Source organism: Notamacropus eugenii, chromosome 1 (genome assembly GCF_028372415.1).
Source record: "Notamacropus eugenii isolate mMacEug1 chromosome 1, mMacEug1.pri_v2, whole genome shotgun sequence".
NCBI classification, from domain to species: domain Eukaryota; kingdom Metazoa; phylum Chordata; class Mammalia; order Diprotodontia; family Macropodidae; genus Notamacropus; species Notamacropus eugenii.
In genome coordinates, this window is record NC_092872.1 from 507,940,560 (window position 1) to 507,955,830 (window position 15,271).

A 15,271-nucleotide genomic window follows, 5' to 3' on the forward strand; every position below is an offset into this window, starting at 1 on the left:
GTGTCCCCCCAACTCCAACATTAGTTTAGAGGAGCCTGGGCTGGGGGTTTTCCAGCCACATTTCAAGAACCTTCTGAGTTATAATCACAGATGGTTTCAAATGTATAAAATGAGATACAACATAAATAATAACTCCCCACAGGAATGTGAGCCAGATTCATTAGTTAATATCTGTGAAGTGATTTAGGACTGGAGGAAAAACGGCAGCCAATCCTAATAACATTCCATTTTTTAAAGGAACTTTCATCTGAAGATCTCCAAGCACTTGAAGGATCATCTACATAATCCCCCCAAGATTCATACCACACCTAGAAGAGACAGACAGAAAGCACCATTCCTTTGGGAAAGAAAGCCCAGAGAAGCTGATGTCTTCTTTCCTGGAAGTTGTAGGGCTTGGGAGGTGACAACCGGTATTTAGGAAGATGCCAGTGGAGAGGCTGATGTCTCAGAGGGAAGCCCAGGTGACCTATAGCCACAAGCTGCCAAGCTTCAGCATTTCAGCTGGTTGCGCATTTGTGAAATGAGAGTCCCTAGTCCCCAGACTCCCAGGGAAGCATGTTCAGACCAGATGTTTCAAGACAAGGAAACACTGGTTTTTCTGAGTGATCCTGACCACTCACGATCTTTCACCATCTCCCTGAAGGCTCTGGACCCAAGAAGCAGCTCTGTGTGGAAGTCTCTCCTTTGCTTCCCTTTACCTAGGCCTGTGGAGAGCATTCACATGTCTTAGTGACCTTGACTTTTCTATCTTCGCCAGGCCAAGCAGAATGAATTGCAAATAATAGATGCTAAATATTTCATTAATTAATAAATGGCTTTTCAAATTTAGTTTAATAAAAACCTCTTGTCTTTATTGAGTTTTGTCCATTCTGCAGATGACAAGACTGAGGCCATGAACAGACTTCAGGAAACTTCTCCTTGGGTGAGATCCAGGACTTTCTCTTGGTTGAGCTGAATTATCCTCGCTCTCAGAGGCAGTGTTCCTTCACTATGTATTGTCTGGCATATATTCTCCTAAACATACATTCTCTCATTTCTGTTTTTGCTATTGACTTGGATAAATGGGTTTCTTGTTTTTTTTAAAGTAACTTAGCCACAGCAACAATGGCATACTACTATATAGTGAAGACCCAGGCCTAGAGCTCTAGTGTCCTCACTTTTAGACCACTGCTCTTTCCTCTGCAACACCCTACCTCAATTTCTACTTGCTCATCAGACCATCCTCTCCTGGGTATTACCCTGCTGAATCACCAACACCAGAAATGGTGACCTGAGAAACTGAAGGTAAACAGAGAATGTTTTCCATACCAAGGACAGGGCTCCCAGACCCTCACTGCTTTCTAGAGCCACTGCTTAACTGATGTTTCCTGTCTTGTCATGTGTCTTGAGATTCCATGTAACTATTCTATTCAAAACACCCCTCAATCAGGGACCATCTGGGAGTCAGAGTGGGGAGTAATTTCATTCTTTGTATTTTAATTTCTAGTATAAGCATAATGCCTTTGCATATAGTATGAGTTTAATAAATGTTTATTGATTGCTTGACTGGCCCTGTTACTGGGTACAGACCAGAATACAGCTTTGTCCCTTTTCTCCTGGCAAAATACCTTCCTCAGGAGGGGCCCTGAGATCCTGGACTGGGAAGCTGGTGATGGGAGAAAGAGAGAGAGAACGAGAGACAGAGACAGAGACAGACACACAGAGAGAGAGAGATAGTAAGAGAGAAATAGCCAGAGAAGAAAATATATAGTTTACAGTGTGAAGAGGCATAGGTAAGAGGAAGTGAAAAGATGACCTATTCAGACAGGTAGTTTCAAGAAACCTTCAGTCACAATCTTCCCCCTCAGCTCCTTCGTCATCTCTGGATATATGTCTTGGAAGACCCTTATTTTTGAGGGGGAAAACAGAGAGAGAAACGGAGACACAGAACCAGATAGAAAGGAGAAAAAAAACTGTCTAGAAAGATACTGGGGCAGAAACGGACAAAAAAAAAAAGTATCTTAGACACGAACAGTTCTCAGCTTCCAAGGCTCCTAGTAAGACTTTAGAATGAGTAAAAGGTCGATGGTCAATGAGGTTCCAAAACTCAGAGCAAACAATTCCCTGGTCTGCTTTCTCTATAGTTTTTCTGGGTATTATAAAAATGCACTGGGTCCCCTCTAAGCTCGCAATTCTTACATTATAGACTTACATTGTGTTCCTTGGTTGGATCTTCATAGCAGTTGCCTCAGCCTAGGCTACTAGGAAGTCTATTTTATTTCATGAAACCTTTATCAGCCTTCACTATTTGATTATCGTTTAAAACAAAAGGAAAAAAGAAAAAAAAGAAATGCACTCAATGAAACTTCATGTTAATCAAGCGAGAAGTGTTATTTGAGATGTTTTCCTGATTATCCCAAGCAAAGAATAAAAGCCTCAGTAACTTCAGGGGCTCAAGGCAGTTCTAAGGCAATTAGGAGCATTCTAGGTTTAAGAATGTTCACTTCAAATCAGTTGCATGCTGAGGTGACATCCTTTAAAAAATTTTTAAAAAAGAGATATGTTCATAATGACACATAGAAAGCCTGGTTACTTTGCAAATGAGTTGACCCAGTTGCAAATCTGCACATTGGACCAGCCCAAGTATAGAGAAAATCTAAATTCAGACATAAATAAACAATGAAGCAGATTTAGAGGGCACTTCGAGCAAAAAAAAAAAAATTAAATTTTATCTTGAAAACCCTTTGTTGAGTTAACAGTGAGCTCAATAACAATGAAATTCAATTTGATTCACCAAGCATTTTTTTATTATTCACCAAGCATTTTTTATCATCATTGCCATAAGCAAGTAACACTTGATAGATTCCCACCCATAACCTCCCCTAGTGCCCAGCCAAACTCTGGCGAATAAATACATAGCCCTTTGGGAAATGCAGTTTTTATGTTCTGATGTAATTATCATACAGATCAGTTTGAACCATAGGGCAGAGATAAACCAGCCTTGGAAAAATGAAGGACTGATTGGGAAACTGCATGTGCACATGTGTGAGGCATTGTTCTGGGTGCTGGGGATAGACAAAACTTAAGCAGCCCCTGCCCTCAAGTAGCTTCCCTTCTGCTGGAGGATACAACATTTACATATCTAAAACCCTTTCTGATGTCACTCAGGCATCTTGCTCTGGGTCCCTAGAGGGCAGTTGATGACTTCTTCCTTCAGGGTTCTGGGATTGGGGTATTCCAATGCTATCCTTCATAAGTCTCCATCTACTTTGCTCTCCAACATCAATCAACAGTTGACATTAATTAGCTTTCACAAAGGAATATTTACTGAGAAGGTGCATCAAGGACTGAAGTACAAAAGCATTCCCCCAAACCAGAGGGCAAACTCTCCTCTCTGTGTGGGTATGTGTACACACACACACACGCATGCACGCACACACACACACACACGAGTCCCTAGAGAGAGTGGGCTCAAACTTAAATCACAAAATTACTGAAATACACATTTTGGGAACTTGTGGGACCAAGGGGTCCCTCAATACTGCCAGCCCCAGGAGTCCTCCTCTCCCTCCAGGGAGTCCTTAACACTGCTGCCCTTCCTGAGCCAAACAAAAGATTTTTCATTATGTCATGATCACTCTCTGCCAGAAACTGGTTTCCCAAAGTTTCACATGTTAGATTATAAGAGGCAGAGAATATTATCCCTGTTCTGTATAATCCAAGAGGAAGGGTCAATCCACACATATTCTAAGGACAAAGATCTCATTAATCAGACTTTCATTATACACAGTTAAGTAAAAACAAGATGATCCAAAAAGGAAGAGTAGATATAAGCAAGGGATCATAAAAGGCTTCCATAGAAGATGGAAAAGGCTGTTTGGAAGAAGGCAAAAACTCTAAGAGGTAAAGACAGAAAGGAAAAGCATCCTAGGCATAGGGAAATGGAGAGAAGGAGACTTTCAACCAAAACTTTCACTAAGTGACAAAATAATGCAATAAGGAAAAATTTCTTAACAATGAGCATATCCCAAGGTGGAACAGGGTGCTTTGGAAGATAGTGGGCTCACCTACCCACTGGAGTGTTTAAGTAGGTCTGGAAGATGACTTACCAGGGATGCTATAGATGGGGTTCCTATTTACATTCAGGGAGGTCTAAGGTTCTCACTGGAGCTGAAGTATGGCCTTCCATTTCTTGGGTCAGTATCTGAGAGGGGGTAGATATTATAGCATTTTCCTATCTGATTTTAGCAATTGGTGTAAAATGAGGGGAAAGGTGATTCTTTGTCAGACCTAGACTTCTGCTGTAGCTGGAACAACTTTCTTAATCTCCACTTAAGGGCTTCCCTGATGCTCCTTCAGGAGTGACCATTCAGATGAAATAATGGAAGTAATGTATGAAGTAATAAGGTATGTTTCCTTGGGTAAGACATGATCATAGATTCAGAGATGGAAGGGACCTTGGATGTCATCTAGTAAACCTCCTCATTTGACAGATGAGGGAAATGAGGCCCATAGATGAAGTGACATGACCCACATCATAGGGGTAGTAAGTACCAAACCCAAGATTCTAGCCCAAGTTCTCTAATTCAAATTCAGGGCTCCTTCCATTACAGCAAGCACTTATGGAGCACCTATTATGTGCAGGCATTGATGCGAAGTGATGGGCTTATAGAGACAGTTTATACCTAGTTCATTCCAATGAGAAGTCCAGTTGGACTAGAACTTAGAGGATAAAGAAGGTAGTAATGTGGAATATGAATGGAAAGGTAGGAAATTGTACTAAATTGGGATGAGTATTGAATCCCAGGCTAAGGCATGTGAACTTTTTTTCTTTATTAAACAGATTTGTTGTACATGCACACATATATGTACATGTATGCATCTGTCTGACTCTCTGTGACCCTGTGGACCATAACAAGCCAATATTGTCCATGAGGTTTCCTTGGCAAAGATACTTGAGTGGTTTGCCATTTCCTTCTCCAGTGGGTTAAGTCAAATAGAGGTTAAGTGACTTGCCCAGGATCACACAACCAGATTTGAACTTAGGTTTTCCTGTCTCCAGAACCATAGCTTTGGGCACTGAGCCACCTAGCTGCCTCATTAAACAGATACTTTCCAATAAACTCTCATATAAATGCCCTTACAATGTCTATTTCCTCCTGTCTGCCAAAGTTAGGTGATCAATTGTTAACAAAAAGGAGAGATGTGTCCCTTAATTTAATAGCTTGGTACTAGCATTGATCAGAGTTTGTTCCCTCTTTGTGCATATTGTTCTCCTGGTTCTGTTTTCTTTTCTCTGCATCATTTCAAACAAGTATTCCCATGCTTCCTCTGAAATCTGTTAGTGTTCATTCCTCAGAGTGATGTAATTTCCATTACATTTACTTATATATCAGTTTCCCCCCAACTTTTCCAATTGCTAGTCAGAGTTTGAACTTTATTCAGTAGGTAGTTGGGGACTATTTCCATCCCAGTGCATGTCGACAATAATAATTATCCCTTGTCACAAATTTGGTACATACTGTTCACAAAGCAGAATAGGGCTCCTGGATAGCAGGGACTGTTTCTATTGGTCTTTGTATTCTGGGGTTTGCCAAGGTATTTGTCACACAGTAGGTACTTAATAAATGCTTATTGAGCTGATATCTATCATCTCACTTAACTCATATAATAACCTTATTAATTAGGGTAGACAGAGAATATTATCCCACAAACTACAAGAGAGAAAACTAAGAAACTGGAAAGTTACATAACCTGCTCAAGGTCACAGAGCATGGAAATAGTAGAACTGAGCCTAGAAACTAGGTTTGCTCCTTTTAAAAATGGCAATACTGTTTGTTTTGAAAATATTTTAACATTCTAAGCATACCAAAAAAAAAAACTCAACAAAATGTTCCAAATATTAGGTACAGGATGTATTTTAATTTCCATTGCCTTTTCATTTTTTTTGAAAAAGAGGTAGTTTCTATTTAAAAACAACCAAAAAAATCACTTTTTCATGCCAGTTGAAACCCTACCCCCTTTCCACATCTAAGAATGTCAGCAGTTTGCTATTTTACTTGATACAAAAAGACAACTTGAAGTTAGATGGACAACTATTACACAAAGGGCTACTCTAACGGTGCATGCTTTGGACCATGGCACTTTATGAAAGATCAAATTAATTCTCCCTTTCTAAGATATCATAATTGCAAATATTTATGAAAGAATCTTTCTTCTTTATTACAAATAAGCAGAAATCACATCTGTATATGTATACACATATGTACATGTGTGCACATGTTTATATAATGTATACTCACACATGTTTATATGTATAATTGGGTTTGTGGAGACAGGTACATTCCCCCACTCTTCAGATGTACGGAAGGGGTGCAGAAGTCTCCAAACCAGCCATAATTATCACACACAACAAAGCCTGAAACATTTGTAAATGCTTTGTTACAGCAACAGCAAAATTTACAGAGAAGAAAACACTAAATTTCCTTTTCATCTTAAAACATTTGGAAATAGGTACAGCTTTGTACAACAGTATCAGGGTGCTCATAACATTTACATCCATGTCACATAAACCAGGCAAAATATTTAGAGGCCTGTTTCCAGTTTTAAAAATTGAATGCTACTAATACTGTATCAATAAAGATGCTTCATTTAGGGTTTCCCTTACTCTCTGATATTTAAAAGACAAATAACATACAGTTTTATTCATCATCCTCATCATCTTTATCCTCATCTTCCTCCTCTTCCTCTTCCTCCCCCTTCACCCATTTTTGCCAGTCTTTCTGTTCTCTTTGTACTATCAAACCCTCCTGTAGACTTATAATTAGCAACATCCTTTTCATATTCTTCCTTCAGTTTTGCTGCCTTATTGGGGTAAAGCTGCTTTTTGGTATCACTCAAATTATCCCACATCTCACTAAGTTGTTTTGGGGGTTGTTTTTTTGGTTTGGTTTAGTTTTGCTATCCATCTCCAGTGGATAGCCCTTGGTTAGTAGATTTTTTTTTTTCTCAAGGTAAGTTTCTGAATAGAATAGGGAGAAGCCAAATGGGAGCCATTTGGGAGCATTCCTTTCACCTTGAGTTGACCCATAATCCTTTATCTACTGCTCATACCATAATTGATCAGCTTTGACCATTTTGTCAAACTTGGGTTTTTCCTTCTCAGATATTTGCTTCCATCTTTCTGAACACTTCTTTGAAAATTCTGCAAAGTTAACAAGAACTTCAGGATTTTTTTCATATGTTATGTTCTTCACAGCATGTTTGTACAAAGAAGGCACAAGCAGACATTTTGACCTTTGGTCTTTGGGTCACTTTTAGCTAACTCTAGTGTGTACCAATATCATTTGCTGGTCTCCCTAGGTTTCCTCCTAATTCTGAATCCAGTAACCTTTCGCCTATGCCTCATGGCATGGACTCGGACAAAAGGAGTTTTCTTGGGTGATTATCTGATCTCCACTCATTTGTATATGAATTTGACAAACAAATCAGATTCTTTGGTTAAAAATTCCTTGGCAAGAAAATTCCCAGATGCTCGGAAGGCAAGTGATCAATTTATCCCCATGAAAATTGGTCATGTCCCCTGTGACTTTGCTAGGTCCCCGAACCCTGAAAGGGAGAGTTTATACTCTGAACCTCAGTTTCTATTTTATAAAATGAAGTGGTTGGACTAGACAACTGCTAAGGCCCCTCTAGCTCTGATGTTTGAGGTTCAAAAATTTCTTTTGCTGCTTTAAGAAAAAAAAAACCATTGCTAGCATTTCAATCAGTCAATATTTATCAAGCACCTAGCTTGTGCCATTTACTATGTTAAGTAGTGGAGTAACAAAAACGACAAAAGACAGTCTTTGCCTTCAAGGAACTCACAGTCTAATGAAGAAAGCAACAAAACATGTACAAATAATTTCCTTTACAGACATAATAAAAATGAAATCATTAACAGAGGGAAAAAACTAGAATTAAGAAGGGGTTTTCTATAGAACATGAGATTTTAAGTGGCACTCAAAGGAATCCAGGGAAGTCAGTAGTGTTGTGGAGTAAGTAAGAAGGCTGGAAAGGTAGGAAGGGGCTAGGTTATGAAGTGCTTTGAATTCCAAATGGAAGATTTTGTATTTGCTCCTGGAGGTGATAAGGAGCCACTGGAGTTTATAGGGTAGTGACACAAATTTCCCATTCTTCTTCTCCCATCAAACCCTCCCTTATAATAAAATACAGTTAAACAAAACAAATGGACATGCAGGTCATTGATGACAACGTAAGGCCCATTCTATATACCTCAAATCCACCACCTCTCTATGGGAAGAGATGGTTCATCATCAGTTGCCTGAAGTTGATTGTACTTTGCGTCAATAAGAGTTCCGATGTCCTTTGATGTTGTTTTTCTTTACACTATGTGTCTTGGGTGTGTCAGTTTTCTGGCTTGTTTACTTCACTGCACATCAGATATTTGTGCTCTGTGGCCCCTTCTGTCTCCAGAATTCAATGATCCTCCCTCCTGCTTTCTTTCTCCTCAACTATACCCCTTCCCTACCACACTTGGTCTGTCAGAAACAGTGTGATATTGCGTATTGGAGAGCTGGCCTCAAAGGCAGTCCAGTCTCTAACATATATTGACTGAGTGACCCTGGACAAGTCACTTACCCTCTGAGCACTCTAGGCAGCTCTCTAAGACTGCCCCATTAGGTAGAGGGAGTTTCCTCCCCAGGAGTGCCCTGTACCAGTCTCCAGGCCCACTTGGTCTGTCAAGCATTTGGTCTATGAAGGACAGCAGACCAGACTCCTAACAGTTTTCTCCTTGCATTCATCAGTGTCTCAGGCTATATATATATATGCTCAGAAGAGGAGACTTAAAGGGCCAAATTGTTCTTTTTGAAGTGGAAGCCATTTCCAGCAATGGGATGGCTTCAAACTCCTCTTAGCTTCCCACTGTGGGAACTGGGATGTTTGGAACATGTAAGTGCAGGCCAAAGGGAGTCAGGTTCATTGGAATTCCTTCAACTGTGCTCCCATTAGACAGCCCAGCCGCTGCCTCCCAGAGTCTGCACCTGGTTAACATTAAAAAAACAAAATCCATGAGCTGACTTGCCCCAGAATTAACATTGCAGTTTGACCTCAGTGTAAACTGAACGCCTCATCACCAAGTCGCCTGCCGGGCAGCTGAGCATTTAATGATTGAACCAGCCTCCCTCTCTGGCTACAGCCCTTGAGAACAGCTTAGTTTGCTGAGGCAGGAAGGAAACTCCAGTACGTCTGTCTAGGAACACCTGAGCTCAGGGAGATGAGGCATGGTCATGCTGGGGTCTTGCTTCCAGCTGATGAACAAGACAAGCTGTCAGATCTCGTCTACTCAGAGGAAATACTACAGAGAGGAAAACTAAAAACAAGAAAGATTAGCTGCTTCTTTTTCTTGGGATTTTTAACTGTGACATTCCCTAAGACTGAGCAAAGCTCCAAAAGAATTTATCTTATGACTAGTGATACTGGGCTTAAAATCAGAGCTGATTTCTCTATCACTGCTGACAAACTCATTATCTCCCCTTAGCAACATGGCAGAAATAAAAATGTAGCTGAAATGAGAGGACTTGAGTTCAAATCTTGGTTCTGTTACATCTTTAGTACCCATGTGACCTTCGGCAAGCCTCCTTCCTTCCCTTGGCTGTTAGTTTCCTTTTCTGAAAAATAGAAAGATTGAACTAGCTGATTTCTGAGGTTCCAACAGCCCTGAGAGTCAGTAGTTAAAATTTACCAGCACACATGATCAAACCCAGGTTCTAGTCTCCTGCTTTGGCTTCCAGTGCTTTTCCCACCACAGCAGGCTGTTTTATTGTCTTCAACTAGAGCAAGAGCTCTTCTTCCCCCTTACCCCATCCTAACCCGGGCCCATTCGGGGGTAGTCAATCATCAGTCACTGTCAAGGAAAAAAACCACAAAAACAAACGCAGAGAATTGGCACAGATAAGAACCACAGTAGTCAAAATCCCTAAATCCATCCAGCTTCAAGTGATGTCTGGAAAAAGTACAGGACTGAGTGCCAAGAAACCTGGGTTCGAGTCACGGTTTTGATGTCTGTGTCCCTGCACAAATCACTTCAAGTTTGACTTTCCTTCATCCAAAAAAAGAGGAATAACAAATTTGCACTACAGACCTTTGGAAACCTTAAAATTAGAGAAACAAGAGGTATTACTGTTTCATGTTAAAAGCCCTAAAAGCAATACCTTCTTCCGGAAACTCCCATAATCCTATGATCTTGGTTCTGTTAGAGCTGTTAATGCAATTTACTCCTTAATGTTGTATCCTAATCTCCTCTCCTCCTAAAATGTCAGCTCCATAAAGATAGGGACAGGTTCTATCAACTTTACCTACCCTTCCTAGAAACCTGTCCTTTCAATCATTCTGCAGAAATGTGGATTCAAGTCCCAGCCTTGCCACTCAATATGTGACTGAACAAGTCATTTTAATTCTCTGAGCCTCAGTTTCCTCTTCTACAAAACTGGGAAACTAGATGGACATGTTACCATGCTATCTGCTACAGGGAGACTGAGGCTGGTGTTATCTCTTGAGCTCAAGAGCTCTGAGTTTCAGCAGGTTAAGCCAATTAGTTGTCCAAACTAAGTATGATATTAATACATGTGTGTGTCTGGGGATGTGAGGGTCCACAGTGTGGGTTGGACCAACCCAAGACAGAAACAGATCAGAGTTTCTCTTTCTGATCAAAATGGGTCTGGACTCCTGAGTAACCCTTGCACTTCCAGCCAAGATAAGATAGGGAAACCTCATCTTTAATAACAAAATAATGAGAGAGCCAAGATAGCTGGTCTCTACAGTCTATTCTAGCTCTAGTATTCTGTGATATATGATATCTATCCCAGTAGCAATCCTTCAGCCAAAGGGACCATAAGCCTTATCTAACCTCATCAAGACAGTTAACAGGAAATGTTGAGAACCTTAAAGGATATGTTGGACATGTAGAGGACAACGTCTGGCCTTGAGATTAGAATCCACAGAGATGATTATAAAGCTTCCTGGAGAAATTCCACTTAGGACAACTATAGAATGTATAAAATTTTTGTGGGTCTACTAGACAAGAGACACACTGGAACTACAATCAGTCCTCAACTTTCATGGGAGTAATGTTCCTAGAAAATAGTGAAAAAGTCAAAAATGAAAATATTGTTACATTGAACCTATGGTATATAGATAGTTAGGCTCCTGTGATCACCAAAAACTGCAATCTTGATGGAGATGGCTGACCATACTTTTCTGTATAGAATTCTTTTTTCCTTATTTTATATATATTCCCAATTACATGTTAAAGCACTTTTTTAACATTTAAAATGTTTTAAGTTCAAAATTCTATCCTTCCCTCCATCCCCTCCCCCCGTCAACAATCCAATATAGTTTATATATGTCTGCATATAATTCTTTATAACAAAGCATTAATGTTAAAATATGTACTTTTCCTAACATAGTAACCTTGAAATAACCTATAAAATGCAGGGTAGAGGAAAGGCTATGCCGGGTGGCATGGGGAGGAATACGGGTGGAGATATCAGAGTAAGTAACTCTCAGGTTAAAAAAAAAAAAAAAAGGGACAATCTGCTATCTCTAATATTCCTTTTGGTTCTGTTTCCTGATAAAAACTATATGCCTGGGGTGAGTCACTGGCCCCAGCACAGCACAGCCAGCTACCAGTCTTACCAGGGGTGACCACCATCTCATTTACCCACAATCTTAGTCACTTTTCCATCTTTTCAATTTTCTCATCACACACTTGACAGGTTACTTTAGAAGTTTCTGCAGTGGATTCACAAACACTTTTACAAATACTTTCCTCATTTTTGTGGATATGAATTTGCACACATTCCTAGTTCTCACTTTTTTTCTCTACTGTAACACAGCTACAAATGCCTGTGGTAACCAATGTGAAAACAAAAACGAGGTTACTAATAAAATCACGCAAATGCTTGAAGTCACGATCTGTGAATGCTGCTGCAAAACACTCTTTATTCAACTATAGACCTAAATAACTAGAGAAATATTCATTGTTCATGGGTAGGCCAAGCCAACATGATAAAAATGACAATATATTGCTTTATTTATTCAGTGACATGCCAATCAAACTATCAAAGGATTACTTTATAGAGTTAGAAGAATAATAACAGAATTCAAATGGAGGAACTGAAGGTCAGGAATATCAAGGGAAGTCATGAAAAAAGTGGGAAGATGACCTAGCAGTACCAAATCTCAACGTGTAACTGGTTGAGAAATAGAAAGGTTGATCAGTGGCACAGATCTATTTGATACACAACATAAATAAACAAATTAACATAGCAGCCTTGTGTTTGATCAATCCAAAATCCCACTACTAGGGTAAGAACTCATTAGTTTACAAAAATTGTTGGGAAAACTGGAAAGTAATCTAGAAAATTTTTGTAATCTTCTAGGTGTAAACCAGTATCTCATACCAAACACTAAAGTAAGTCCTAAATGGATACCTAACTGACTTAGACACAAAAGGTGCCATTATAAACAAATTAGAAGAACAAGGAAGACCCTCTGTGAAAAAAAAAAAGTGCCACAAAACACTAATAATTAGAGAAGTGAAATTTAAAGCCATTCTGGCATTTCATCTTATATCTATCTCATTGGCCAAGTTAACAAAAATAAAAAATCACAAATACTGGAGGGTTTGTGGAGAACCAGGAACATTGATGCAATGTTGGTGGAGAATGAAATAATGCAGTCACTCTGGAAGGAATTTGAAACTATGCCCAAAAAGTTATTAAACCATCCATACCCTTCAACTTAGTCATACCACTACTAGACTTACAACCTGAAGAGATCAAAGAAAGAGGACACGGACCTATACATACAAACATGTTTTAATGTTTCTTTTTGTGGTACAAAGAACAGGAAACTAAGAGGATGCTCATCAGCTAAGGGACTGTTGAACAAATTTTGATATATGAATGTAATAGGATATTATTGGGCTATAAGAAATCATGAAAGGGATGATTTCAAAGAAATCTGGGAAGAGTTGTATGAACTTATATGCCTAGTGAAGTGAATAGAACCAGAAAAATAATTATACAATAACAACATTGTTAAGCACAACTTTGAAAAATTTAACAACTGATCAATGCAATGACCAATAATGACTCCAGAGCACCCATTATGAAACACACCAATTCCTCCTAACAGAGAGGTGATAGACTCAGGGTGCAAGCTGAGACATATTCATCTCTCTAAGCCTTAGCTTTTTAATCTAAAAAATGATCACATTACTAGTCACAAGGTTATTGTGAAGAAAGTTTGTAAATTTTAAAATGCCATAGAAATGGGAGCTATTATTCAGAGCTTTGCAGTCTAATTGGGAGAGAAGGAGCATGAAAAAGTAGCAAGTATTGCCCATTAGAAGCTGTCTATGTGTGCCAGACAATATGTATAGGGCATCAGTTCCTTTATGGGTACAATGAGGGTCAAGACTAGGTCCCATAGTGGACAGTCACTCCACTTTGCATTTGCTGCTCTGCAGGATTTCAGCTCCACAGAAGATTCTCTTCCCCAAAATAAACTCATTACCTTTAATCTCATTTCCATGCTACTAACTCAAGCCTTGACTGACACCATCACTCTCACCCTCCTTCTCTCCTTTTATTGGAGGACTTGAGGGTGGACTATCAAACAGTGCTTTCCTTTATAGAGAGCAGAAACTGGACTCAGCTCACTCCACTTCCCATTTATTGGTCTTCCTGGTTTCAGCTCCAAGGAACAAGATCCCCTCTTGTCCCCCCATCTTCCTGTCTCCGTTTTGTGTGTTGTCTCCCCACATTGGACTCTAAGCTCCTTGAGGACAAGGAGTATCTCTCTTTTTATTAATTATATCCTCTGCACTTTGCACAGTGCTTGGCACAGAGTAGGCATGTAATAAACATTTATTGGATTAGATTGGAAAGTGTGAGAGGAATATGAATCAATAATTGCTAGGAGAGCTCAGATACAAGAGGGGTCACTTCCAGCTGGGCCAACCCAAGACCAAGGAAAGCTTCATGTAGGAGGGATGTGATCTTAGCCTAAAGGATGGATAGGATTGGAATAAGCAAAGGACTGGAGGAAGCGTGCTTTATACCTCCAAAGCTAGTACAATCTGGAGTTGAGAGGCAGGTTGGCACAGTGGATAAAACACTGGACCTGGAGGCAGGAACACTAAATTCAATCTCAAATTTATTAATCTACAGGGATCTCTATGTATAGCAGCCCTATTTCTGTCTGAGTTTGATGCCAGTCCTGGGTAGGCCACTTAACTCCTCTCAGCCTCAGTTTCCTAGTTTGTTCCATAGAGATAATAACAGCATCTCCCCCACCATGGTTGCTGTAAAGATGAAATGAGACATAACATGTGGAGCATTTTGCAAACTTTAAAGCATTAGATAAATGTTATGTTTCTACCTAGAGTCAAGAAGACTCCTCTTCATGAGTTCAAATCCAGTCTTAGACAATTCCTAGCTGCATGACTCTGGGCAAGTCACTGAACTCTTTTGCCTCAGCTTCCTCATCTGCAAAATGAGCTGGAGAAAAAATGGCAAACTACTCCAGAACCTTTGCCAAGAAAACCCCAAAATGGAGTCATGAGAGTCAGACACAACTGCAATAAATGAACAGTAAATAATCGTAACCGTATAGTATCCAGGAGGAGAGTTCCCACTACCCTGTGCCAGAACAGACACAGAATATTGTAGTTAGCTCTAAGTGCACAGTTTAGGTAAAATATGGACAAAGTGGAGAACATTGAGAAGATAGCCACTAGGATGTTGACAACATCAGATACAATTTCCCTGAAGGATCAGTTGAAGGAATTGGTGCTGGTTAGCCCAGAGAAGAACAAAATTGGGGGTGGGCGTTGGAGGGGTAGGATTTGATAGTTGTATTGAAATATCCAAATGACTATTGGATGGAAGAAGGATTAGGTTACTTCTTCTTGGCCTCCAAGGACAGATACAGAGGCAATGGGGGACAGTTTCCACAAGGCAGATTTTAGACTGATATGAAGAACAACTTAAACTGTCCCACAGGTGAATGGGTACATTGGACTCTCCTTTCTCTGGAGGTTTTCAAACAAAGGCTGAATGACTTTTGTCAGAGACATTGCAGGGTAGATTGCTGTCCAAGTGCAGATAGGGAAAAGTATAGGTTCTCAAGAACTAAATCAAGTCCCTTCTAACTACAGATTCAGTTTCTTTCTGACTAAAGCAAAGATGTGAGAAAGTCCATGGGGGCAAGAAAGTATAAAATG

At 39.8% G+C, this 15,271-nt stretch overlaps 1 pseudogene; it reads right to left on the bottom strand.

Moving 5' to 3' along the window:
- Positions 1–6,680: 6,680 nt before the first annotated feature.
- LOC140518653 (high mobility group protein B3 pseudogene) lies at positions 6,681–11,692 on the bottom strand (annotated as a pseudogene).
- Between the last annotated feature and the right edge of the window lie 3,579 nt (positions 11,693–15,271).